We start from the raw sequence: 27,312 nt of genomic DNA on the forward strand, positions 1-27,312 counted from the left end.
CATTTTTAAAATTTATTTTTTATTTGCAATAATACATATATAGCTTATAAATTCCTGCCTACTTATTTGCATTGTCATTTTCCACCTCTGAGAGGCAATTACTTTACATTCAGCTAGCTCTTTTTCTTATATTATTTACTTCCATATAGCTAATTAAAATGTTTGTGTTAGTATTTCTTAAATTTTTTGTCCTATTTTACCCATTAAACATTGAATTCCTATGAAGGGAGTTAAGGGGTTAGCTCTGTTTTATTCTCCCTCCCTGAAATACCTGCCCTTCACTCTCCAAGACAGTTATATCTCAATTTGTTTTCATTGTAAATATTTTTCACAGCTAAGTTATGCAGTGCACTATGATTTTATGTTCTTCCTTGTGCAGCATATTAAAGTTTCTCTCTTTTTTTGATTCATTTATTCATCCCCAAATTCTTTTTTTTTTTTTTTTTTGAAGATTTTACTCAATTCATTTGAGAGACAGAGAAAGAGAGAGAGCTTGGGGGGGCGAGGGGCAGGCAAAGGGAGAAGCAGGCTCCCCACCGAGCAAGGAGCCCAATGTGGGACTCGATCCCAGGACCCTGAGATCATGATCTGAGCCGAAGTCAGATACTTAGCTGACTGAGCCACCCAGGTGCCCCATCCCCAAATTCTCAAATAAGGTCAAACACAACAGGTTCGTCTCTTGGTTCTTAAATGTGTGCGTATGTGTGTGTGACATTTTTTCCAGAGCCTCCTGCTTGCCTGCTCCATTCTGAACCATTTACTCTCGAGGCCTTATGCATAGCTGTTGACCTGGAATTTTCCTTCACTATCGTGTTGGGAATTCTTGATTGACCCAGATGGGTGGCATCTATCTCTCTTGGTTTTGTCTCTCTTTTGGGGAGGCACATTGCCCAGTTGCTTCTTGAGAAAGAGTGTATACAATGTATTTTTTTTTTTTTTTTGAGATCTGGCGTGTGTGAAAATATCATTTAGTCTCTCCTCACATACGATTGATATAGAACTTAAAGTTGGAAATTATTTTCCCTGAGAGTTTTGGAGACCTCGTTCCATATTCTCCTGCTTCCAATTTTATTATTGAATTGTTGGATGCTTTTTTGATCTGGTTACTTTATATGTAACTTTTTTGAGGGGATGGGGGGGAGCATCTAGAGTCTTTTTTTTTTTTAATCCCCTAATGTTCTGGGATTCCATGATAATGTGCCTTGCTCTATAACTTTTTTCATTCATTGTGAAGATTTTTGTGTGTGTGGGGGGGTGGAGGATAATTTTCTTCCCACTGTTTTTTTTGTATTCTTTTCTTTTCTGGAACTCTTATTTGTCAAATGCTGGAACTTTTGTATTTTTCTTTCAGTTTATTGTTTAAAAAAATTTCTGACCTCTATTCATACATCTTTTTTTCTACTCTTGGGGAACATTTACTTTTATTATCTTTTAACTGTTCTGTGGATTTTTTATGTCTGTGATCATAATATTAATTTTTAAGAATTCTTTCTTGCTCTAGCTATATTTCTATTTTTATGGCATCCTATTCCTTCTTTGCTTTATGGATGCAATATCTTTTACCCCTTGCCGTTAATAATGTATATATGAAGTTTTTATCCTGCTTCCAACGTTGACTCTATCTTAAAATTTTTATTTGTCACATTAGACTCTTTATCACATGGCTGGTGATTGTTTGCTGTCCATGTGATGTATGTGGAGACACTGAAAACTGGAAACCCTCTGCGTGAGCGGGTTGACAAGCTCTCTGTCTCGTCAACTGGTGACCTTATGACTGGATGATTTTTTCTTTTCAGAAGCCGCCTTTCTCCGTAGTTTTAGTAACTGTAGATCTCTTTTCTTGGGCTGGTTAGTTGCTCCTGAAAAGTGTTCCAATCTCCTACATGACCGCTGCTCTAGGAGCCCAGCAAGGGAAGGGGCTTTGGGTCTCTCCATTCAGAGTGTACAATTTTCACTCAGTCCTCTCTTTCTGTGTGATGCCTCCACCTGTGTCACTGTTCCTTGTGTTCCTGAGTCCAGACCTTCCCAGGTTTAAGCTTTGCAGGGAGCAAACCTGAGGTGGAAGGAGAGACAGTTGACAAGCTTCATGGCTGAGGAAGGGTCTGCAAGTTTACTCCCTAAAACATCTTGCAAGCAATCCTCCGATTTTCAGTGGCACCCCCACGCTGCCCTCTCCTTCCAGCCTGGACTTTTGATGTAATTGTGCTTGAATTTATACTTTCCTAATGTTCCATGCCCTATATTGGCTTGCTTCCTCCTGACAGTTCTGTCTGTAGGCATTTAAGTTTTGTCTGTCCCTGCACTGAAAATTTACTCGTCATTGGCCTATCTGATTTCTATCTTCCCAAATTTTTTCCATTAATTTTCTCCTCTTCCATTCTCTTTTCTCTTTGTGAATTTATTTCTGCCTCTTGCTTAGTGTCATTTAGTGGGGTTTTGGAGGGAATGGAGTTAAGTATGTGATCATAATTGACCACGTAAAACTGAAAATCCTTATTAATGGACTTTTGAGATTTGGCCTTTCAATTCGGATTCATGGTTGTCTGGTCCATTAAAGAAAAGTTTATTTAGTTATTTCAGGATGAATTCCATTTACTATACTTTTCAGTTTCATTAAAAAATTGTTACTGTCATTGTCAAAATGAGCTGGGTGTCACCCTTTCTTGATTTGAGTACCTAATAGGAAAAAGGGTTAGTTATCTCGAAGGTATAAATTTGAAGTGTGACCTTAAACCCAGCCACAGGAATAACATATAATTTCCAACATTACAAAGAAATGACTTCCATTCCTTAGGGTTTTTCATGGCCTTAATCCCACTTGGATCAATCTTTCTTAGATTTCCTGCTAGGTTGACTTGAGTTGTGTCCAAGGTTGAAAAACATACCTTTCTATGGGGTCCCAGTTGTATTGTATGGGATACTGAGTTTCCATGAGTTATCGCTATAGATTCTGTAGAACATTAGACCATGACATCTCCATTTCTAGGATAAAATTACTCAGAGTATCTCTTGTAAAATGTGCAATGGTCTATAATGTGCCAAAGCTTATGTTATTGAGCATGTAAACACCACAGCAGAGTCAGGACCACATACGATCTCTCTTTCAACTTTTTCCTTAAATTTTTTTTAGTACTCCCATTTTAACAGTAACAGCTGATTTCTTTCTTTCTTTCTTTCTTTCTTTCTTTCTTTCTTTCTTTCTTTCTTTCTTTCTTTCTTTCTTTTTTTACAGTGTGTAACATGTTATTAAGGTATAGCATGGATTACTGTAAAATTATCATGGGCCTTACTTAGTCAACTATTGTAAAGCAGAGAGGAAGCCAATTCAGATTTTAAAGGTTTTGTGTCTTGCAGGATTTGAACGACTATAGAGGAATCTGATCTGATGCCTAATCTAGAGTTTATAGAATCTTTAAAAAAAAAAAATACTGTTTACCTTCACATGGTAGAATTAATATTTTTCTGTTCGAGACACCTCATGTTCTTTGTTGATAAATCAAGATTGAGAGTATGGAGAGGTTCAGAGAGGAAACGTTTCTATTTGAAGGTTCCTGTTTTCATCATGATAGGTAAAGAGTGCCAGGCAGCTGTTTTGTGCTAAAGGTTACTAGAAGTGTCGCTGCCTCTGAGCAACAAGCAGGAAATGCTTCTGTCCTTAAAACCAAAAATAGTTGCTCTTTCTCATTATCATAACTCAAAAGATCATCTTTTTTAATGAGATGGGCGCATCCCTTGTGGTTTTCACAGATTTAAGGATCAGATTACTTAATGCAGAGCAGGAGAATAAATAGCTCTGATAAGCTAGGTAATGGAAATTTTACTGAAAGCTGAAACAAGAACTTTGTTCTTTCTCTTTCTGTAATTTTTTTCACCACTTCCTTTTATTTTTCATTTATTATTTTTGATGACTCCTAAAGGGATTCACCTGTCTTATTTTAAGATGTTGGTACGTTTATATATTTCTCTCTGTATTTTAACTTCAAAAGATCATCACCAGGTGAGGAAAAAAAAAATTTGCAAGAATTGGATGTGTTAGGATTTAGGTATACTGTATAGAGTCTAAGTTGCGTTAGACAACTCTGCAAAGTATTGTGTATTAATGTGTTGGCAGTTGGGAGGATAAAAATTTCTTCTTTGCTGATTTTAGAAAGTTCTGCCTGTGTTTTGGAAAGTGGGGCAAGGGAAACTAAAGAGAAACTACTTGAAGTAATTTAAGGGAAATAAGGTAATGTATGCGAAAGTGCTTTATAAACTTCTAAATACCATGAAGACGTTAGTTACTATTGTTGCAAGCCTCAACTTCGAGTGAGAATAAAGATCCACAAAGATTTAGAAAAAGAAACATGGGAAAGAGAGAGAAGAACTAACTTGGATAAGAAAAAGTTAAGGAAGAAAGATTGTAATAGGAGAGTTTTACATTCTAGTGGTTTTCTTTTTAAATCTGAAAATGTAGTAGTACTTGTACTTTTTATTTAAGCAGTTAAGTTAAAAATGTTTTATAAACCAGAAGGAAAGTTCTGTGGAAAATAATTTGGGGAAGAAATCTTATCATATGAGTTGGCGAGATTTGGGTGGAAAGCACGAGACAGATGACTTTCTCAGCTCTAAATAAAGATCCATGTGTCATAGGGGCTTTTGTGTAGTACTTTCACTTAATTGAGGTTTAATTGCTATTTGTTAATATTGTCTGAGCCATGCATTTGTTCTCATTCACGCCTTTGCAAGGTAGGTATCATTAACCCATTTTACAGATGAGGCATAGAATTCTAATGAACTCTCCTCCAACCACTTACTTCTCCAATGGCAAAGCCCTCATTCACCCAAGTTTTGAGTTTATTCCCACATCTCCAGATACTTCCCATCAGAGCAATTGATTCCATTGTGTTTCTGGATATTCAGCCTATTGGATTTCTCTGAAGGAAATCCTTGTTAAATAATAGTAGTCAAATTATAAATATCACCCCCAGGGCATGTTTTAGGCCAAAGAAGACATCTCAGCTACCCAGGTATGGGTTCAGAGTCTGTGCACTGTGCCCTTCAGACCTTATCTGGAGTTTGGTATTTTTAAGTTTAGTTCTTTTATACTTTTACATTTTATTTGGTTTCCAAAATTGTAGCGAACTTGAGAAAGGGAAAGGTTCCTACTCTGACCACAGTGAGACTTGACTCTTGAGGACAAGGGCAGGGAGGGAAAGCATCTCCTCAAGCAGAGTGGTCAGTGACCTTTGAGCGGAAGAGCGAACAGCCCTCTGGGCGTCGGAGGCTTGTCTCGCCACTGGCCTTTCTTTATAGGCAGGTCTAGTCTAGTTACCAGCAGTGCACACTTTCTTTTATTAGTTTCTTTTTTAAAATTTTTAAAAAAGATTTCATTTATTTGAGAGAGAGAAACCGATACAGAGAGAGCATGAGCAGCGGGGAGGGGATGGGAGAGGGGAGAGGGAGGAGGAGAAGCAGACTCCGTGCTGAGCAGGGAGCCCGATGCGGGACTCGATCTGAGGAGCTTGGGATTGTGACCTGAGCCGAAGGCAGACGTTTAACCAACTGATCCACCCAGGCACCCCCCAGCTGTGCACACTTGAAGCCAGTCTTACTCCTGTCCATCCGCACCATCGATTTATCTTCCACTAGGATCCGGGCTCGGCTTGGCTCTAGACCTGATCTGTAACTTGGAGTTCACCTTTAGCTCTCCAGAGTGGTTTTATACCTGTGCTTTCCTTGCTGTTTGAACGTCAACAGTATCTTACTTTTGATTCTGAGTGTTCTGTTGCTTTGGTAGGAACTCCGCCCCTGCCAGCTCTGGTCATGGTGGTAGAAACTCAACTTCTGCCTACTTTCCGCTGGACCAGCTCCCTTACCTCAGTGTTCTTCTCTCTTCCAACACAGGAAGATAATTGGTAGTCATACTGATGATCCCATGTCACCCAAGATTAATTATATTCTGAATGCCGCAAGAAAGCATGACATTTTAGAAAAAAAAAATTAATCCAGTATGGTTGAAATTAAACCCATTTTATTACTTAGATGGGTAGTCCTTCAACTATTATGAAAATCTTGATCATTCTCAATATCTTCTTATTCCTTGAGGTTTCTAAAAAGCAGAAATTACATAGTATTATATTACAATGGCATAGTGAGGCAGAGAATTATAATTTAATGAGTTACAGAATATATCATTTTTGAAGAACATAACCGATTTTTTTAGTAGCTTGTACCAGCTTTCGTATCAAAAAATGGTTCATTAAACAAAGTCTTTCTTTTTCTTAACACTTTGTTTACAAACTTCTCTTTTAGGTCAATAGCAGCAAATACCTGAGTACAGATATTACGATATCATAAAATAGTTAAAAAGGGAGCTAGTCGCACAAGTGGTTGTTGACATGAAATGTTTATTTTGGAGAGAATGCTTGGCGTTTTTGCATAATAAGAATTTGTAGGAGAGGTGGGAAGCATTAATGTAATTGTTTAGGATTAATGTCCTTGTAGAGCATTTGTGTTTGTGAATATGTTATGGATAGTACCATAAATATAGTAATTAAAAAGTTGCACACTAAACATTTTGTGGACTGGCATAAATATCCCTCTCCTCCCCTTTGATGGCCTGCCTTCAAGTGAATAGTGCTTTGTTCATCTTGGTTTCTTAGCATTCTGAATCAAGCATAGGAGGAAGTATGGTGGTCTCGAAGATTTATTTCCTTCTTGGGGTATTGCTGAGCAGGTGGGCAGAAACAGATTTGATATTTTCAGGACTGAGTTATTTTTTTACAGTACAGAAAAATGTCACCTGATACCTACTAAAAAAACCAAACCAAAACAAAACACAGCAACAGCCCACTCTTCCTCACTTCGGGAAATTTTATCATTAAAGTTATTTCCAGACAGTACCACAGTGTGCTGCTGGGTAAGGTGTCAGATGTGTTCCGTAGGATCGGTGATACCTCTTACGTGCTGTGAAAGAAGTGTAATGATGAATAATATAAGTATATATTAGGACGAGAACAGAGACCCGTACTGAGTGAATTTTCTGAATTTTCAAGGAAGCGAGACTTGCTTATTTCATTACTATCTGTTGCCCGGGTGGGTTGAGCTTAAGCAGGTTGCTGTTGCATGAGCATCTGGGAGGAGAGGCGCCCTGCTGTGAGAGTAATGGCATCCTGTCCTTCACACAGGAGGAGAACAAAGAAGGCAGACAGATGTAAAGTGGGCAATTTCTATTCCTTTGTATGCTCAGAATGTGCGTACCTACCAATTTTCCCATTTACGAGGCATTCTGGTTTTCATAATTTCATTATTTCTGAATCCTCTTACTTAGCACACAATATGCATTTATGAGTTCATGAAGAGTTTCTTCCGTGAGGAGGAAAGGAGAAGCAGTTGAGTGTGATTTGCAGCTTGGCTTTGAGTCGATTAGGTTGGGAAGGGAAGGAATAGACTATTTCTATTCTCATCGTTTAATTGGCCTCTTACCTCCTAGTTGTGAGAACTCTTCACTTATGTATCGGTTTATTGACTGATTCCATATTGATTGACTGCTTACTAGGTCTCCTATGAGCTGGGAATGCAAAGAAGGATGGCCCAGTTGGTAGTAGGTCTCCAGTGGCTTTGGAACCATCTCCATCCTGGCTGACTTCAATGTCGGTGACATGTTTATCTAGAATTCTGAAATTCTGCCATCTCCCAAAAACGGCCTGGAGATGTTCGTGGTAACGGAATAGACAAACTGTGGAGTGGCCGCACAGCTTTTGAGATCGCAGAGTCTGCCTGGAGAACATAGAATCTACTTTCCAAGGTGTTTTCTGTTGCATTAGACTTTCTAATGAACCTTGCTGTTTTGTCGTTATTGGAACGCTTTCCAAGAACTAAGTCACTTTACCGACTTCTGGGTTTTCCAGAACCCAAGATGGAAGAGGGGACAGGAACCCAAGGGGGCTGACAGTGCAGCTGTCTGAAGAGGCAAGGCATCTGGGCCCTCCCGGGGGGCGGTGCTGCTGCCAGTTCCGCTCCCCTCTCCTTGACTTCATTTGCATTAGGTTAGTCGTGCTGGGAGGGGTCTTTGTATTGAAGCATCTTCAAAAGCATTGTGAGATGGTGGGGCGTGGCTTCACTTAATGAAATATAACTTATATAAACGTTTGGAAAGGTTGGCACCACAAACCAAAGATCATTTTGAGAGCCTTCTTCTGAATGTTTTACTTATACGATTTTTTTTGATACTATTAAGTTCTACTATGGGTGTGCTCACCTCACAATGCCCCTTACCCCCTTGACAGGCACTGGCGTGTATGTTTATTTACCTTAAAACAGGGTTGGGCTATTTCAATTTTGGAGGGAAGCATGTGTAAGAAACCAAGATTTTCAAGATCTAAGTTGTCAAACTGCGTACACGTCAGCCCATGCTCAGTAAAGAGCCTTGCCGGCTATTTTAGCTACAATATTGTTATCATTTCCCCTGTTGCCTCCAAAATCCCCATGCTCTTACCTGTAGACTGGCTCTAACTAGATTTGTCTCTATTCCTCTAATTCTCGTATTCTCTAATATCAGAGGTTGTGGGTTTCCCTTCCTGCTCAAGGTCAGCCCCTTCATCTGTACTCCTGACCCTTTCCACTACCTCCATAGGGATCTTATTCCATCTTTCCCTTCTCCCTCTTGTATTCTCAGCCTTCCTCTCTCTACTGATTCCTTCAGCTCATCAATATGGATTTCTGTTAGCACCTGCCCCTTCCAACAACTGTCCATTCTCCCTCCTCTTCTCTTCTGCTCGCTCTCTTTTCTTGGCTGCCACCATGTCACTGAAACTACACTCAACCACAGTGGCCAGTGACTACTTACGTGGCAAATCCAAAGGTATGTTTTTCATTTCTTATCTTTATTCATCTTTTTGTATCCTGTTGTACCTCTCTGCCTTTCTTCTTCGGTCTTCTTCCTTTGCCCGTTCTATCCTTGTTCCCGTTCTCAAGGGGTCTGCTTTTCAGCCCTCGTCCTTTCTCCTCGCTCTACCCACATTCCTTCAGGGTCGTCACCCACTAACCTAATTTCTGCTCTCTCTGTGTAATGATCACGTAGATGCCTTTACATTTTGCTCAGCTTTCTTCCCCAAGCTTCAGGCTCAAGAATATGTGGGGGGCCCCACCCGAATATTCTGCACCTCAATTTCTAATGCCCCAAACAAACCCCCTTGTCTTCCTTATTAAACTTGTTCATCCTTCTGTATTTTCTACTCAGTCGTCACTCCCACCGCCTACATGTAGCTAATCACCAACTTATTCTGCTGTTTAGTGTCTGGATGTTTCCCAAGTACTAATTCTTCTCTCCTCCCCCTCCTCCCCACTTTCCTAATGCCCACCCCTCCTCTCATACCAAGCAGGCAGACTGGCTTAGCTGGCCTCTGTGTCTCCACTCTGCGTCTTTGAATCCATCCAGAGAGAGTAATGCATCTGAAACCTAGATCTGGCCCATCAGTGGCTGTCTGCGACCAGAATAAAGTCAGAGTCTGGAGCGTGTGGACAGGTTAGGATGACGCTCCAGGCAAGAATCTTCCCTGGCCTTATCCTAGAGAGTCTAGCAGCACTAAATTTCACCATGCAGTTTCTTACCTCCGCCTTTTCCATTCTATTGTCTCCTGTTCCCAGCCTGGCTAAGCCCCACCCAGCCTGAGGACAGTTAGGCAATCGATTTACTTGGAAGCCTTCCCTACCTTCTCCATTTCTGGGCTCAGTGCCCCACTTGATGTGAGTCTGTCATCGCACCCATCCCACTGTCTTTTGGGGTGGGTTATGTGTATCTCTTGGCCCCACTGGATTTCACTTTCCTTCACGACGGAGACAGCGTCTCATTTCTGTTTGTAGGTCCAGTGCCTGGCCCAGGGCTTGGCATCTAGGGGGTGTTCAGTGTATGTTTTTCAAATGAGAAATTAATAACGACAGCAAATCAATGTGATGTCTACAAAAATGAGCAGAAGTAATTATGCATAATCGTTGCCTCTAGGAGGGGGCATGAACGGGGCTTCTGGGGCACTGAGAATGTTCTAGGTTTTGATCTGTGTTCAGTTTGGGAAAATTCATTGAGCTGTTCATGTACAGTATGTGTACTTTCTATATTTATGTTACGCTTCAATGGAAAGTTGTTTTGTTTTGTTTTGTTTTAAATCAGTCTGATGTCTTATCTACCCAGTACAGAAATTTTCTTTTTTCTTTCAAGCTCTTAGAGTTTTTACAGGATATTTGTTCGGACGTCACAGCAAAGAAGCAGGCTGGAGCTGTTCCTTGACTTTAGGGAGGAGTGAGATGAGCACCAATAAGATGTGGGTGGGATTGCCTGGTCTTCTGAAGTGGGCCAGCCCCCACGGCTAGACTTGCAGTGACCTGTGCTTCTGTCACCCCTGTTACAGGGGCCACACGCTAATCGTCAGCAAGCCCTGTGCCTGCCCGCAGTGACAGGGAGACTTCAGCTCGCATGTGACTATGAATAATTCATGAGTGTGCTTATCTGGAAATTTGTGGTCATCATTAGCATTTTAATGAAAAAAATGTAGTCATTATCCTAAATCTCTGTTTTGTTGACTTTTTTTTTTTGGTCTCTCCCCCACCCCCCACCCCAGCAAACCATCTCCATCTTTCCTGAGTACTTGGAAACTGCCGAGGCCCCTGCTAATGTGCTGACTGGTCGCTATGGGCGGACGGTACCCGGAGGCTCCCTGTCACCCAGGCAGCTCATGTACGTATGGGATTGGATCTCCCTTTTTTCCCCTTTAACTTTCATTGTAGAATATTGCAGAGCACTGGTGAAGGTTCGTAAGATTTAAATGAGAGGGTTTAGAAATGCAGGAGGATGGATTGCTCTAGGGGACGTGTTTAATATTGAAAGATGAGAAATGTTATTGAAGTTCGGGTTTGTCTAATCCGGTGGCCATAGAAGGCCAGAAGTGTGTATGAGCAATCTCCCTCTTCTCTTTCAGTGCATTGGTTCATGGACAGGGTTTGTATTTTTTTTTTTTTTTTTAAGCTTTCCTCTTTTGCATCACCATATATAACATTTGAAACAGTAGCAATGCTATAAATTAAGATCATTTCCTACTGATTTTTACAATTCTCTTAAATAAAAGAATTCCTGGGCTCAGAAGAGAGGTCCTCCGGGGTATGTCATTGTTGAATACGCATTAAGGAGAGAGTCCCTGACTCTTGTCAGCATTCTCCAAAGGAGGAAACTCCTGATTCCCTCAGTGATGACTTTCAATGTCTCACAAAATTTGAATTTTTCCAATTATAGTTTTTTGGGAATGGCTACGGTTGTGGCCTACCCCTGATTGACTTAGGAGAGAAAGTATTATTGCCCTTTTAATCATCTCCCTTATTTCTGTAAAGGAGAGTTTGTCATAAACTTATTTTTTTGTTCCAGTGAGTCTTTTAGCTTTGGGCTGGCTGCTTAGATATTTATTTGCTTTTGTTGCTTCCTTTGGACCTTTGGAATTTTGGCTTCAAATCAGGGGTATGCTTGGGGTAGTTCCCCAGAGTGCCTTTGCTCCCATATTCTTTTCATCATTATGTTTATTCATATTCACCTTTAAGTCTTATTTCCTTGTACATCTCCATTTTTTTCTTCATAGGAAAGTTAGAACTGCCCTCAAACCCTCCCCCAGACAATCGCTTCTAAAATAAGCCAGGTGGTTAGAAGCAGCAGGGGAAGGGAAGGCTGACAACAGAGCGGAGATTCACCCGCCAGTGATGCCGCCCGCACGGGTGGGATAAACAGCTTCTATGCGGCTCCTTCAGTATCCCCCAGTGGCATGACTCCATTACCCTAAAATTAGCAGTTTTCATAGTGAACATCGGAAAAAATTTACCCTTGTATACTGTAAAACAGAGGTCAGCACACTGGCCCACGGGCCAAATCTAGCCCACGCCTGTTTTTGTAGGAGCTAACAATGGTTTTCATATTTTTAAATGGTTATGTAAGTACCTACAGAATCTACTTTGCCTCTTGGCCCTCAGAGCCAAAAATATCTACGATCTGTCCTGTTAAGAAAAAATTTGCCTCTTCCTGCTGTGGAAGACGTTGGAAGCCATGTGCTGTGATTGAAACATGGGACATTGTTATTTTTTGACCAGTTTCAACTGGCAGAAATGCTAATTTTATGTGGTTCAGTCTACTGTGTTTGGAAGAATATTCTTCTTTCAGAATGGTTAAAATGTTAAAGTTTGGGTTCTTAGGGTGTAGGAAGTACATTGACTTGGAAAATTCATGCCTGTGGACCTGCTCGTTGTTCACCGTCTTCATGAGTGACTCATTGTACGTCTTTGGAGTTTTCCAAGGGGCTCTGAGCTTCAAAGTCTGGGCTGTCAAGTAGTTGAAAGGGTGCCTTTCTTCTTCACTTGACTGACTGCTCATTAAGAGCTCTCTAGGAGAAAACTGTCCTCATTTTACCCTTCCTGGGTGCCAGGAACATGCTAGCCATTCCCAGAGGCCTCCACTGCGCACGTCACTGGTGCTTTTTTCCTGGTGGGAAGGAGGGGGCTGCGTTCTGCAGTGGGCGCACACGACGGTCCCTTGGCCTTCAGCATGTTTGCACAGCCCCTTGCTTGAAACGTCCTTCCCAGGAACTAGAACCTGGTGCCCACCCTTCAGTGCTTTTCATCTCCTTTTTACAGTGTTGTTGATCCCTTGGTTCAGTATGTTCAAACCGTCATTTATTTTATGGGGTATGTTTTTTGTTCTCCCCTTCCTCCCCCTTGTACCTTCCTCCTTCTAATCATTAAATAAGATTTGCTGGTTGAAACCTCCAGCTGACATTGTTTCATGGCTACTCTCAGTGGTAGGAAGCATTAACCTCAGCTGCTCTGTCTCCTGTCACCTAAGGCAAGAAAGTTAAGATGACTTGGAGCCTCTTGGCCAGGACTGGGCCTGAACAGGACCCCACTGTTCGTGGAGAAGAGAAAGTATTTCAGGAGAGAAAAAATTATCTCGAATTTATGATTTGTCCTTAAGTGCGATCAGAAGCATTGGCCAAGGGTGGATGGTACACAATGCTGTGCTCTGAACCATTTTTGAGGCTCGTGGGGCAAATTAGAGTTTTTAGATTTTCTTTTTTTTCTGTTTCGGGATTATTATTTTCCCATTCAAGGCTATCTTCTTTCAGGACAGGATGCTGTTCTTTGGTGGAATGTGGAATGGCATCCATTGAACACCAAAAGAAGAAGTCAGAAACTAGAGTGGATCTCTTTAGTCTTTCCATGCTGATATCTGTGCTTGTGTTGAGACTAGTGTTTTGAACTTTTCCTAGAAGTTGCTAAGAAGATTGCACCCTTGTTTGCTTGTGTTTGCACCTAGCTGTTCCTCTGTGTGGCTACGGCTACTGTAACTCCAGCTGCTAGGGTCTGGACTGTGGCATTAGTCTCTTGACCTCTGGCCTGCAGTCTCTCGCCCTGCAAATTTGACTTGTGCGTTTTTCCGGATTCATCAAACAGAAGCCTTGCTGCCATCCCTGCTGAGAATGTTTGGTGTGTCCCCACTGGTCCAGAAGGTCACCCTGACATTTGAGTCTTCCACATTGTCTTTCGCTGCCCCTTATTTTAGGACCCATTACTCATGGTTAATAATAGTTGTTGGTAGTGTTACTCCTTGGTGGATCTCTTACACTAGCCCAAGTGGCCTGCTCCTGCCAAGACACACTGTTGCCTTTGGGTCCCTGTGCCATTGCTCCTGCTGGTTCCTCTCTGTGATGCAGATCCGCCTTTTGACCGCCTGCTGGAACTCTACTCTGGCGCGAGGGCACAGCAGCATTGCCGTCTTTCCCAGGAAGCTGCCCTGGTTTCCCAAATAGAAGCACGCGTCCATGTAGCTCTTCAGTCTCCCCCTGAAGCTTGCGTCCCAAATTGCTTTCTGTATTTTGAAGTATGTGTATATTTTGTCTGGACTTTGACACTAAACTCCTTTTCACTTGCCTCTTCTGCTCCATGTGTGAGGACAGGGCTTTATCTGTGATGGATCCTCAAGTATTTGTGGCATTACCTTGGGCTTGAGATGGGATCTGATCATTTCTTCAGGAAGCCCCTGTAAGGCATTTTCCAGAGCTCCTGGCAGAAGTGGTGCAGACGAAGGCCCCAGGGGCCGTAATTAGGGCCTCCAGGGCAACCCTGTGCTGCTCACCCACCCCTGGCCCTCCTTCCACCTGCCTTTCCCTTTCTCAGAGGTGGGGGTTTCCTCCTCTTCTGTACTTAAGAACTTGCCATTTAAAAAGTTTAAGCAGGGACATCCAGGTGGCTCAGTCGGCTAAGCATCTGACCCTTGATCTCAGCTCAGGTCTTGATCTCAGGGTCGCAAGTTCAAGTCCCGTGTTGGGCCTATTTAAAAAAATTCTTTTTTAAATAAATAAAATATAAAAAGTTTAAATAGTAATAGGCACATACGATTATTTCTTTGGGCCTTCCCTCCTTGACTCCCTTGCTGTTACTGATGAGAGGGATTGGTTTTGTTTGAGGCACTACTACAGGCCACACACTGTGTCCTGAAGTTACTAGAAGTATCTCATTTTGAACTGGATAAACTTTTAAAGGTTCATTTTATTATCCCCATTTCACAGATAAGGAAAATGAGGCTTGAAACAGCAAAGTAACTTGTCCAAGCAGAGTTGCAATTTGAGCCTAGGTTTCTCTGCTTGTCTGCTCCCATCTGTATCCTTTCCTGCACTTGGGTTGTCGGGTGACCTGGTGACCACTTATTTAGGTGTTGTCCCCTCACCTGTTCTCCCCACCAGAGCTTTTGGAAATACAGGTCTTAAAGCCCTAAAAGATTCAGCATCAAAGGATGCTGACATCTGTCTTAGCTCCACTCTTATCCAGTTAAATTCAGTAACCACAACTAACACAAAGGCCCTAGGAGAGAGCAGTTCCTATAGAAAGAGTAATAGTAATAAGTACAGTAAGGGTAATAACACTTTTAAAATCATACAGGTATACATGTGTAATATAGAAAATTTTAAAAATAAAGAAAAGGAGAACAAGCTCTCACAGCCCTGTGTACCAAGAGATAGCCATTTTATGCATTTTGTGGAATACCCCCCCTGCATGTCAAGTATTCTCTCTCAATATATTTCTTTTCTGTTTACCTACAGAATTGGGATCATGTTGCACATGGTGTTTACTCAGCAAGGTATCATAAGTATCTTTCTAGGCTAGTACATATACTTTCCGGGCCACTCGAAAGCAGCCTTGGCCAGTGGTAGGCTTATCCGTGTGGTGTTTCAGAGGGAGGCAGTAAAGACAGTTGAATGTGGTGAGGCTGCTTCACCTGGACATGAAGAACTTCTGCTGTGGTCAAGCAGGTGCTGGTCAGGACCCATTAAATTGATATTCAGGGGCACCTGGGTGGCTGTCGGTTAAGCGTCTGCCTTTGGCTCAGGTCATGATCCCAGGGTCCTGGCATCGAGCCCCATGTGAGGCTCCCTGCTCAGTGGGGAGCCTGCTTCTCCCTCTCCCTCTGCTGCTCCCCCTCTCTTTCTGTGTCACATAAATCTTTAAAAAAATTGATTTCAGTGACCACTCATGGGTCTCAACTCCCCGTTTGAGAAGCACTACTCTATAGATCACATAATACTGGAAAGTGTGCTTGGGCAGAATCAGTTTTGGGGGAGTGGGGAGGGGTGGGGTTTCTCAGCTCAGCTGGGATGTGGGGAAACATTTGGAATTTGAGTTAAGACCAGGAGCCTGAGAGCAGTGCTCAAGATCATTAATAGCCAACTGGGTCTCACTGCCCAGGACTGGCAGGATATGATGCAGTATCCCAAGAGAAGGGCTTTCTGCTCTGGTTTTAATTGGTTTTCCTGGTGTGGGAGGAAGTCCTGCAGGATTGTCCAGACGCTGGTGATCACAGCTGAGGAGTCCTTGGGGAGTCTTACAGTTTTAGTAATAAGATTCCCTGATGAGGAGTAGATGTTGGAGTTGGGGAAGGTTAAAGGAACAGGATTTTAAAAATTATACTGATTAGATTTTTCCTCTGTCCAAGGGGAAAAAAACAATCCATTTATTTTAGAAAATGTAGAAACACTTAAAAGCACAAAGGAAAAAAACCCCATTCTGAACATGTTGCACGCGTTTTTATAGTCATTGTATGTGTACATTCATGCATCCGCCCCTTTATGTTAAACATTATCATGATCATACTGTATGTCTTATTTTATGACGTGCTTTTTGTCACTTAATTCATCATGGAAATTTCTGATACTATTAAATCTTTTTCTAGTGTGTGATTTTTAACAATCTGACACATTATTACATTGCACGGATATATCATGATAACAGTCATCCACTGTTGGGGCACCTGGGTGGCTCTGTTGGTTAAGCAGCTGCCTTCCGCTCAGGTCATGATCTCAGGGTCCTGAGATCGAGTTCCATGGCTGACTCTGCATAGCAGGGAGTCGGCCTTTCCCTGTCCTTCTGCCCCTTCCCCCACTCATGCACTCTGTACTCTCTCTCTCAAATAAATAAAATCTTAAAAAAAAACCAAAACAACAAAAAAAATCACCCACTAGTGAGCATTTAGGGTATTTCCAGTATTTTAATGTCCTTCTGGATTAATCATCACTCATACTGTCTTTCTTCTTCTTAAGAAACGTCCAGAAATGAAACTGCTGAGTTAAAGTGTTGCTTGCACGTTATAAAGGCATTGCCATGCATGCCCAATCTGCCCTATGGAGAAGATTTGTCTATTTCCATCCCATCACCCTTGTGTGAGGACTGCACATTTCCTCCTACTCTGGAAACAGAGGGAGACCAAAAAAAAAAAAAAAAACAAAAACCCCAGAAAAACCACTTTCTGTTAGGAGAGGTGAAATATGCTATCCCCATTGTTGTAACTGGCATTCCCTTATTTTTTTCCAAATATTGAGGCTTAACTTTTTTTTATCTGTTTAGTGGCCAAAAATCAGCTGCGTGAAATATGTGTGATGCAAATGTAAAAAAAAATCTCAATTTGTTTTTGTGCAATTAATGTGACTTGTTTTCATTACATGTGGTTTGTCTTGGTTTTAAGCTTCAAGTCTAGTTCTTTAAAGAGACAGGTTGCCAGGCTTTTCATATGGCAATAGCCTGAGGAGCTTAAGATCTGAAACACAGTCCCTGGGCCTAGGAGTCTGGATTCAAAGGCAGGCAGCCTGTGGTTGCTGCAGAGCCTTGGATGGGGAGACAGGAGGCCTGAGCGCCAGTCCCGGCCCTGCCAACTAGGGCTAAAGGCGTAGACAAGTTATTAGAACCAATTGAATCTCACTTCTGACAGCTGTAAATTGAGGAGTTGGACTGGATGATATTTAGGCAATATCCGGTTTAAAAATTTTATTATATTTGTTTTCCAAAGACAGAATTGCAAGCGAGGCTTGGCTGTGGGGAGAACCAAGTCCAAGTCAGAGCAAATATATTCAAAACATAGAACTCAGAAAATTTATGGGTAGTGAAGTATTATTTAAACTTGGATATTTAACTGCTTAACATATCTACAGATAGGCCATGCCAAAGCTTTTAAAGGAGAGCAATCACATCCAAATAAGTAAAGGTAATCCGCTTTACTGCATAATAGCAGTGACAAAAACAAAAGTGCTTTTACGGGGTAATGTTTTGATTTATCTAGTTAGCTCACACTGTGGGCTAGCACCCACTTTCTCGTGCAATTATATGAGCGCTTCGCATAGGAAAAGTTTGGAGTAAGCATTATGAATGTAATGACCTACAGGGCCTGACACATAGTAAGTGCTCAGTAAGTATATATTGAATGAATGAACAAATAACTTACTCGAAAACTTACTTAGCACTGATGGGGGGAGAGTTCCTTGCACATTACAAGTTTTTCCAAATCCTGTTTTCGAACACACTTGGTTGTCTAGCTTTGGTTGTGGTGGGTAGCTTCTGTCTGTACACGACAGCCCCTATTGTTTGCACCCGCCTGACTCATCATCCTTCTTACCCATATCTCCTTAGTTTCCTTCTCTGCCGGCTGGGAAGCAGCTCTGAATGCCCTGGTATTCCTTATTTTCCGTCAAGGCTGAACTACAACATCTTCCTGGCCTCCCACTTACCTCCTGTCTTAATTTTCTTTTGCTGCTGTAACAAGTTCCTGCAGACGTAGTGACTTAAAACAACACAGATGTATTGTGTTACCATTTTGGAGACCCGAAGTCTGAAAGGAGTCTTCCTGGGCTACCTAGGTGTCTGCAGGGCTGGTTCAGCTTGGAGACTCTAGGGGAGAATCTGCCTTCCGCTGTTTCAGCTCCTGGGAATTCCTGTATTCCTTGGTCTTGGGGCTCATTCCTTGGTCTTGGGGCCCCTTTCTCTGTCTTCAAAGTGGATCACTCCAGTCTCTGGTCACACCTCCTTCGTCTCTTCTGTAGTAAAATCCAGCTCTGCTCCTCTTAGAAAGACCATTGTAATTACATTTAGTGCACCCGAAATATCTGGAATCTCTCCTCCCGTGGAGACTTTAGTCTGAGCACACCTGCAGAGTCTGTTTTGCCCATATAAGGTAGCTTCAGAGGTTCCAGGGGTCAGGATGTGAATATCTTTGATGGGACGGGGGGTGGGGGGGACAACATTATTCATTTTACTGCATCTTCCTTCTCTTCCCATCCTGAAGTTTTCCCTTTTCTATTTACTACCAACTATTTGCTATTGTATGAACTTTCACACACACACACACACACGTTTGTGTATGAAGTTATTTATCTACTTAGATAATTCTTAGTTTCCTCTCAAAACAATTCATCTCTGAATTGCTATGCCAGGTACTCTAGCCAAGGGTAGGACTCCTGTTACCTGATAGGAGTAAGAGGCAAGGTGCAGGACGAAGGAGGATATAAAGAGATGCTAAATTCCAAGACACTGTTCTGTTGACAACTCTCCAAACTCTGTTGGAGTAAACTCTGCTTGGTAGCTGAGTCATAACATCCACCCAAACTACCTTCCAATTCATGAATTCGCTCTTTGGCTGTTTTTAATCTTTTTTTTTTTTTTTTTAAAGATTTTATTTATTTATTCATTCGACAGAGATTGAGACAGCCAGCGAGAGAGGGAACACAAGCAGGGGGAGTGGGAGAGGAAGAAGCAGGCTCATAGCGGAAGAGCCTGATGTGGGGCTCGATCCCATAACGCTAGGATCACGCCCTGAGCCGAAGGCAGATGCTTAACCACTGTGCCACCCAGGCGCCCCGGCTGTTTCTAATCTTACTATTGAATTTGTCCATTGAGTTTTTCCCCCTAGATAAGATATAATTCACATTCTATAAAATCTGCCTTATAAAATTCAGTAGTGTTTAGTATATTCACAAAGATACATAACCATCACCACTGCCTAATTCCAGAACATTTTCACCACTCTGAAAAGAAAACCTGAACCCATCATTAGTTATCACCACATGTGCCCATCCTTCTCCCTGGGAAACCATGAACTGACTTTGTGTCTCTAGCGTAATGTTTTCAAGGTTCGCCCATGTTGTAGTAGTTACTGGTACCTCATTCTTTTTATTGTTGAATCATATTCTATTGTAGAGATAAACCACATTTGGTTTTTCTGTTCATCCATTTATGGACATTTGAGTTGTTTTTACTTTTTGGTATCGTAAATAATGTTACTATGAACATTCACGTATGAGTTTTTTTTTTTTTTTTTAAGATTTTATTTATTTATTTGACAGAGATAGAGACAGCCAGTGAGAGAGGGAACACAAGCAGGGGGAGTGGGAGAGGAAGAAGCAGACTCATAGCAGAGGAGCCTGATGTGGGGCTCGATCCCATCACGCCGGGATCACGCCCTGAGCCGAAGGCAGATGCTTAACCGCTATGCCACCCAGGCGCCCCACATATGAGTTTTTGAGTGGAAATATTTCATTTCTTTGGGTACATACATGAGAGCATAGTTGCTGGGTCATATGGTAACTGCTTTTTAACTTTTTGAGGAACCGCCAAACTGGTTTACAAAGTAGCTGGACCCTTTTTCAGTCCCACTAATAACATATGGGCATTCCATTTTTTTTTTTTTTGACATCCTTACCACCCTTTTTATTGTGTGTCTTTTTGATTATAGCTATCCTAGTGGGCACGAGGTCGTATCTCATTCTGGGTTTGATTTGCGTTTTCCTAATGATTTATGATGTTGAGCATCTTTTCAAATCCTTTTTCCACTTTTAACTTGGGTTATTTATTCTTTTCTTCTTTGTATATTCTGGATATTTCACCCTTATACAATTCGTAAAGATTTTCTCCTATCCTGTGAATTGTATTTTTATGTTCTTGATAGTGTCCTTTGAAGCACAAAGGTTTTACATTTTGATGCAGTTCAATATATCTGTTTTTTGTTGTTTGTACTTTTGACATCATACCTGAGATACCATTGCCTGATCAATTTATAATTTTGGTGCTTACGTTTTAGGTGTTTGATTCAGCTGAGTTAATACATTCTGGAACAGTGGTTCACTTCGTTCCTTTGCACGTGCAGATCTAGTTGTCCTGGCACTGTTTGTTAAAAGACTATACTTTCCCTTTTTAGGATAAGTTTTTCAATTTCTGCAGAGAAGCCAGATGGGTTTTGATAAGGATTGTGTTTAATTTGTAGATCATTTGGGGAGGTACTGCCATCTTAATAGTATTGCCTTCCAAATCCATGTGCAGGGATATCTTTTCATTTCTTTAGGTCTCCTTTAATTTCTTTCAGTGATGTGTTGTAGTTTTCAGTGTACAAGTCTTACACTTACTTGTTAAAATTTATTTTTAAGTATTCTTTTTGATATTATAAACAATTGTTTTCTTAATTTCATTTTCAGATTGTTCTTTGCTAGTGTTTGGAAGTAGAATTGGTTTGTGTGCGTGTGTGTTTGTGTGCGTGTGTATGCTGTATACATAATATGCAGCGTGTGTGTGTGTGTGTGTGTGTGTGTGTGTATCTTTTTTCCTTCCTTCATTTACTCTTGGAATTTCTAGTATATTTTTTTTCAAAATCACCTGCTGTCCTTTCTTGCTCTCCTGTTTTTGCTTTCTTCAATTGCTTAAATATAAAGCCTCTTTCAGACTTTCTACTATTTTTAGCTCTTGGATGCAGATTTTGCCATTTATGTTGGCCGTCTCTTTTTTTCTTGTTTAGTCTTAAACTGTGATACTGAGGGCCTCATTAATGGGAGTTATTTGCCGTGGGAATCCAGTGTGAATAGGAATGTGGAAAGCCAGAGCATTTTCTCATTTCCTCAGTTAGTCGTGCTCCATGGTATCATTGCTTCCAGACCAGTTTTTGTATTACTTTCTGGGCCAGGGAATCTGATACTACATGGATGTTACGAATTTGGATACCATACTTTCATGTGAGCGTCGTCTTGGGATTTTGATTTTATATTGGTGAGGCTTTTAAAATTCCCTTCCTCCCTCCCTCCCTCCCTCCCTCCCTCCCTCCCTCCCTCCCTCCCTCCCTTCCTTCCTTCCTTCCTTCCTTCCTTCCTTCCTTCCTTCCTTCCTTCCTTCCTTCCTTCCTTCCTTCTTCATTCCGAAACAAAAGCTTCCTTGCAAAGCTTAGAGGGCAGGGAATGAATATTTTCTAGACTTGATTTTACTGAGGGGCAGCCGTGTGACTGCCAGCACAGAGCAGATAGCTCAGCTCTGGCTAGCCAGTTTCATGGGCCCCATGGTCTATGTGTCCCTTTCTTCTCCTTAGGTCATCAGAATCTTAGATGTTAAGACCATACCATGCTCTGATATCCTTCTAAGTCTTCAAGCTTAAACTGTCTTTACTGACTTTGAGTTCTGTCTTCAGTTATGGCCCAGGGATTTACTTCTCATGATTTTGACTTTTCTTTGTAGAAAAAGTTGTTCTATGTTATTCAGGTTTTCCAGATACTTGAAATAGGCAGAGTCCATCTTTGTCATCTTGACTCATATATGGACTGTCAGCATAGTATGATTACAGGATTTTAAGACCTTGGAATCACCGGATTGTAATCTCTAATTTCCAGAGAACCTTAAACATAACTGAGTGTGAAGTAAATATTAATTCAGTGAATGAGTGCTTTGCAAAGACACTTGCACCTGAGTAACCCCAGTTTGGGAGTGTGGTGAAGTACAGTCTCCTCCACGAACAGCAGACCACTTATAGAACACCACTCTCTGGGCATGTCTCAGCATTGGCAAGCTAGATTCTAGATTTTATGTGGCATGTGAACCAAAGCTCTGAAGTTGCTAATCGGAGGCCTATCTACTGCCTCTATTTTTAGATACTCATAAAATAGAGCTTGTTTTCATGTCTATTAAATAAGGTTATATCTTGATGTTAACAGTAATAAAGAAAGGTGATATTTCTGTCTCTCTGGAGAGAGAAATTAAGGTTCAGCAGTCCAAATGAAAATCCCTTCTTTGTAAATTTTTACTTTTTTTTTTTTTGGTTTGTTTTAAAATTCCCTCTGCAGTCTGCTTCTTCTCTGGTGGAGAGTTGAAGTGTTATATCAAAACTCTTTTCATTATGGTAATGAAAACATCTTCTCTTCACGTGGATGCTCTGGGTCCAGGGTCTCCCTGCAGTAACAAAAGAGAAAGCAGAACCAAGAGGCCCTGTGTCCAGTGTTCAGTCACAGGAACGGACATCCTGGAAGGATGCCTGTTTGGTGTCTGCTTTTGCCGTAGAATGAGCCTTGAAGACGTGGCAGAACAGTCCTTGGAGGAAACGAAGCGTGACTTCCCTTTTTATTTTCCATAGACTAGCCCCGGGGAACCTGTTTGCAGAGCGGTGAGCACCTGCCAACCTCATGCCCAGCAATTTGGGGATCACAACTATAGGGACTTCCGAACAGCCTGTGCCCCACATTTCATGACAAGAAGGTTTGGATGGCGGGATGAATTAGCCTTCTGTGTATGTGGATAGGTTTTGACTCAGAGAGAGATGAGAAGAGATTGTTGTTCTCAGGAGAAGTGGCCACAGGACTTCCTGCCAAGGGAGTAATTGAGAAGACATGTTCCAGCCAAACTTTAGGAGCTTAAGAGCATCTTCTGGGAGCAGCCTCTGGAAAGGGAAAAAGAGAAATATGCAACTTTATGGGGCAGTTTTGAAAACAAAGCAGATAGAGTTATTTTTCCAGGTTTCCTGGACACTTGTTCATTTATGCAAACCTGAAATTGTTCTCAGGGGAAGTGAACTCTGATGACCTGAATGAAAGACACAAAAATCCTTGCAAGATGAAACCCATGGAATTCTGAAAGGAATGACTTGGCATATTTCAGAGTCACCAGATAGGTCAGTTTGTTGTTAGCCTCTGTACCTTCTAGAATTTTCTAGAGAGAGAAGGATAGAGAGAAACAGAAAAAAGCAAGCATGCACTATTGCATATTCTAGAGAGAATGCTTTGTTAAACCACATCTAGACTTTTAGGTCATTTTCTCCCTTTCAGTTTTATGGAAAATACATAAATCCTTGGAATTACATTTGTTTTCTCTTCAGAATTCTCCCTTAGGAGTATCCAATCACGGGAAGTGTTGATCCCCATCTCCCAGGGTACAAGAAAATTCCCCCAAATGGCTTAAGTTGCATATTGCTCATTTGGAACTTGATACCAATAAATCCAACATGACTTGGCTAACTCATGCATACCTGCTACCATTCTATCCTTGTGACTGGGGCTTACTTAGGGGAAAAGAGGATTTCCTGTTGTTTTTGAACGTCAGGAGATAGAAGCCTTTTGTTTTTGAAATCAGTGTTTCTTCCACTGAAGGGTCCAGTTTAAGCAAGGCTGCCCTTTTTTCTGGTTGAGGGACAGGGTGGAGTTGAGGCTGGAGGGGTGGTCAGGGCCAGTCAATAGACGGATCAATCCTGCATCTGCTCTACTTATAATGCTGTGCTGGTCCCTCTGGGGGATTGAGAAGACTTACATAGTGTCCTCAAAGAGTTTATGTTTTCAATGTAGACATGGCCAAAGGTGGCAATTATTAGAATCAAATCATGTGGCGTAGCAGCTTAGAGGAGGGGAAGGCCAGTAAAGATCTGTGTAATCAGTGAAGTTCAAGGACTAAAACCCGTTTTGTGAGCTTCCTCCTCCAGTAGGACAAGGGTCTGGGAATAGATGTGATTCAGATCACGGAGCTGGCAGAGCTACTATGGGATTGCAGGTGCACCTGAAGTGGTGGGGTGTCTTGGAGGGACGTATTGAAATGGGGTTGCATGGGAAGAATATATCCTAGTGGAAACAAGGAACGTGTTCATGATCATAAGCTATTTATGTTATTAACTATGGTCTTATTAATGACTAACAGTTTCAAGCCAGATGCTGTTCTAAGCTCTTCCTGTGTATTCTTCCAGTCCTCCTAGCAACTGTCTGTGACATGAGTGCTACTGTTACCACTCAGTTACAGAGGAGGACACTGAGGCACAGAGGAGATAAGTAACTTCTTTCGGGCTCTATAGTAAGTGGTGTGGTTGGCATTTGAGCCCAGGCTGTCTGGCTGCAGGCTCTGTGCTCCCGACTGCTCTGCTGCCTGCTTCAGCAGCCGTGAGAGGAGTAGGAAGGGGTTACAAGCAAGAGACGCTGCTGGGAGAGAGGAGATTCCCAGCTCGGGGATTGCGGGGGGCAGGTCCTGGGGATACAGTGCCTATTTGGTGGCTACCTCAAGGCGTTAGTACCTACAGGGGAGTTGGAGATCGGCTGCACCAAGCCTGTCCCAGAAGCAGATGGCAGAAGGGTCTAGAGCCTTCCTGTGTGCCGGGCTCCGGGGATAGAGCAGTGAATAAAGTAGGTAAGGGGGCTGCTACCCTGGAACTTCCATTCATTCTGGTGATGGAGACAGACAAGAGGAAGGCCACCCGAACAGAGAGGATCATTACATATTCGTGGTCCGTACTGTGGAGGAGTCAGTAGCATGATGGAGAGTGACTGGGCAGGGCCCCCATGTCGTCGGGTGGCATAGGGAGGATGCCCCTGACGAAGTGCTGTCTGATCTGTGACCTGAAGCATGGGAAGAGCCTGGCCCTGTGAAGAAGTGAGGAAAGCTCATTGCAGTCTGTGGTAATAGGGACAGTTGAAGGGATGGAAAGGAGGCCGGGATGTCCAGAGTGTACCGGGCATGGTAGGGCTTGGTGAGAGGTGGGGATAGAGAAGGAGGCTAGGCTGAACAGACTTGGAGTCTTGGAAAGGGGTTTTGATAGTTTCCTAAGAACAGTGGGAAGCCACTGAATGTCAAGTAGGGAGGGCAACATGATTCCAGAGGAGATCCAGGGTGCTAAAGAGATGCGCCTGTTTGATCCGGCAGGCTCAGGGGAGGTGGATCAGGGAAGGGGGAGAACAGAGTGGGGGAAATACAGACAGGATGCTTCACCCCCATCTGTATCTCACGCGGCCTTCCTGCCTCATGAAAGGTGAAACTCACCTCACATAGAACCTTGTAGAATCCATTCAGGTTGTGATGAGGATTCATAGCACCAAGAACTTCACACCCACCTTTCCACCACCTGACTGTCAATTTTTATGTTTATATATAGAGAGAAAAACTAGAGCATACGACCCTAAAGGTTAACCAGTTTTTGCCTGGTTTTATAGGCATTGGAATTTGTAAAACATTACTCTATACAGAGTAGATGCCTTTGAGTTGGGGAAGCAAAAAACACTTTGGAAATACTGTAATTATCTTTTCTACTTATTGGACAACTTTCTTATTCTGAAGATGGAGACTCAAAATAGAGACAAATAATTGCCTGCCCAGTGCCTGCATCCTGCTCCGTTTTTGCTAACAGGCTCTGCGTTTGATTCAGAGTGGCCCAATGATCAGCCTCAGACATTGTGATGGTCCAAGCCCACCTGTCGGGCCTGACCGCTGACTTCCCAGGATTCTTTGCAGCTAATGTGGTCATGTGACCTGGTTCTGGTCGGGGGTGGGGGACCTGAGACTAAGTCCACTGGGGTGTGGGGGTGGGGTTTCCAGGAAAGCATTTAAGGTCCTGACAAAACCTGACAGGTGAGCCTGTCTGTGCCCTCACTTGCTTTCCCGTGCAGTATTCTGCCTTCAATACTGATACGCTGTCTGAGTGCACAGCAGCCCTCCTGTCACCGTGAGGTCACAAGCATGAAGGAAAAGCCAAGAGCATCCCCGAGATATCTGCTCTGACATTGTTCCCGTCTCACTGACACCGGCAGGCTTGAGCCTTCCAGGCACGTCCTGTTTACTGAATCTCCTGTTAGTTAGGTTTTCTGATATGTACAGCTGAATGCAATGATAACTGAAACAAATGTGAAGATACGGATGTTATGAGCTTTTCCCCGTATGCTGTGATTGCCTCTAACTGTCCCCTGATGTTCAGTATGACCTTTAGCTGGTGTGAAAACCGTGTCTGAGAAGGACATTCTAACTTGTATTAAAAGTTGTTCACAGTTGAAAGCAATGAGTTGTGGACTCAGAAATGTAATTTTCAAAATAGATGAACTCGCGTGCACGAACCTGCTCTGGCAAGTACCGCGGAACCAGGCTTCATGGCCGGGATCTTCCTTATGGCCTTTTTTATGGTAGTCTTAGTCAGTGCGCTGGTGAACGGTATTGTGTGTATTTATGGCTTCTTAGGAAACTATAGCAGTACTGGGGGTAATAGCATAAATAGTCTGATTTCTTAAAAATGTGAAGCTCCAACAGGCTTTATTGGATTTCAGGGTAATGGTATTATTAAATTTTCTACTTCTTTTCAAACTTTTTATGACTAAGTTCCACCCTGGGGATTTCAAGAAATCTCGGGGCTAATTCTATGCTTTTATGGAAAACAATTTATCCTGGAATTCTGCATTGCTGAAAATAGAGGTAGGGGGGAAAATAACCCAAATTAGGGTTTTCTTTTTTTACTCTCTCGGACTTAGTGTATATACTCAGTGCATCGTTTTCCACGTGGAAGGTAGAAGTAGTGCTATGGGGGCTTCTGGGGAGCTCAGTCAGTTGAGCATCCGACTCTTGGTTTCTGCTCAGGTCATGATCTCGGGGTCATGCCATAGAGTCCCACATCGGGCTCCCCACTCAGTGGGGAGTCTGCTTGAGATTCTTTCCCTCTACCCTCCTCCACTCTCTCTCTCTGTCTCTCAAGTAATAAATAAATCTTAAAAAAAAAAATAAAGTGGTGCTATGGCATGTATTATGAGATCATTTAAGGTATAAAATCAAAATTGTCTTCTAAGCTGTTAGAAAAAAAAGGAATTATAAGTCCCAGCACCATCAAATTATAAAGAGAGATTTTAGACATCATCTAGTAAAATTACACTTTTTTCATAACCTTGAAACTTAGATGTAAAACAATTTCAGTCATTCATTTATAAAACAAAAATATATGTGGTTAATCTAGGC

The 27,312-nt window shown here is 42.1% G+C and overlaps 1 protein-coding gene across 8 annotated transcripts in view; it reads left to right on the top strand.

Annotated features, from left to right (window-relative positions):
- APBB2 (amyloid beta precursor protein binding family B member 2) overlaps positions 1-27,312 on the top strand; it is a 358,694-nt gene that overhangs the window by 122,745 nt on the left and 208,637 nt on the right. For all 8 annotated transcript variants that reach the window (XM_087864178.1, XM_045816074.2, XM_045816077.2 and 5 more), the window contains one exon: positions 10,596-10,711. The gene's annotated coding sequence lies outside the window, so the exon portion shown is untranslated. The remainder of the gene's footprint in view (positions 1-10,595; positions 10,712-27,312) is intronic.

The sequence above is a fragment of the Ursus americanus genome, chromosome 8, assembly GCF_024610735.1.
Source record: "Ursus americanus isolate L20-20 chromosome 8, mUrsAme1.1.p, whole genome shotgun sequence".
Taxonomy (NCBI): domain Eukaryota; kingdom Metazoa; phylum Chordata; class Mammalia; order Carnivora; family Ursidae; genus Ursus; species Ursus americanus.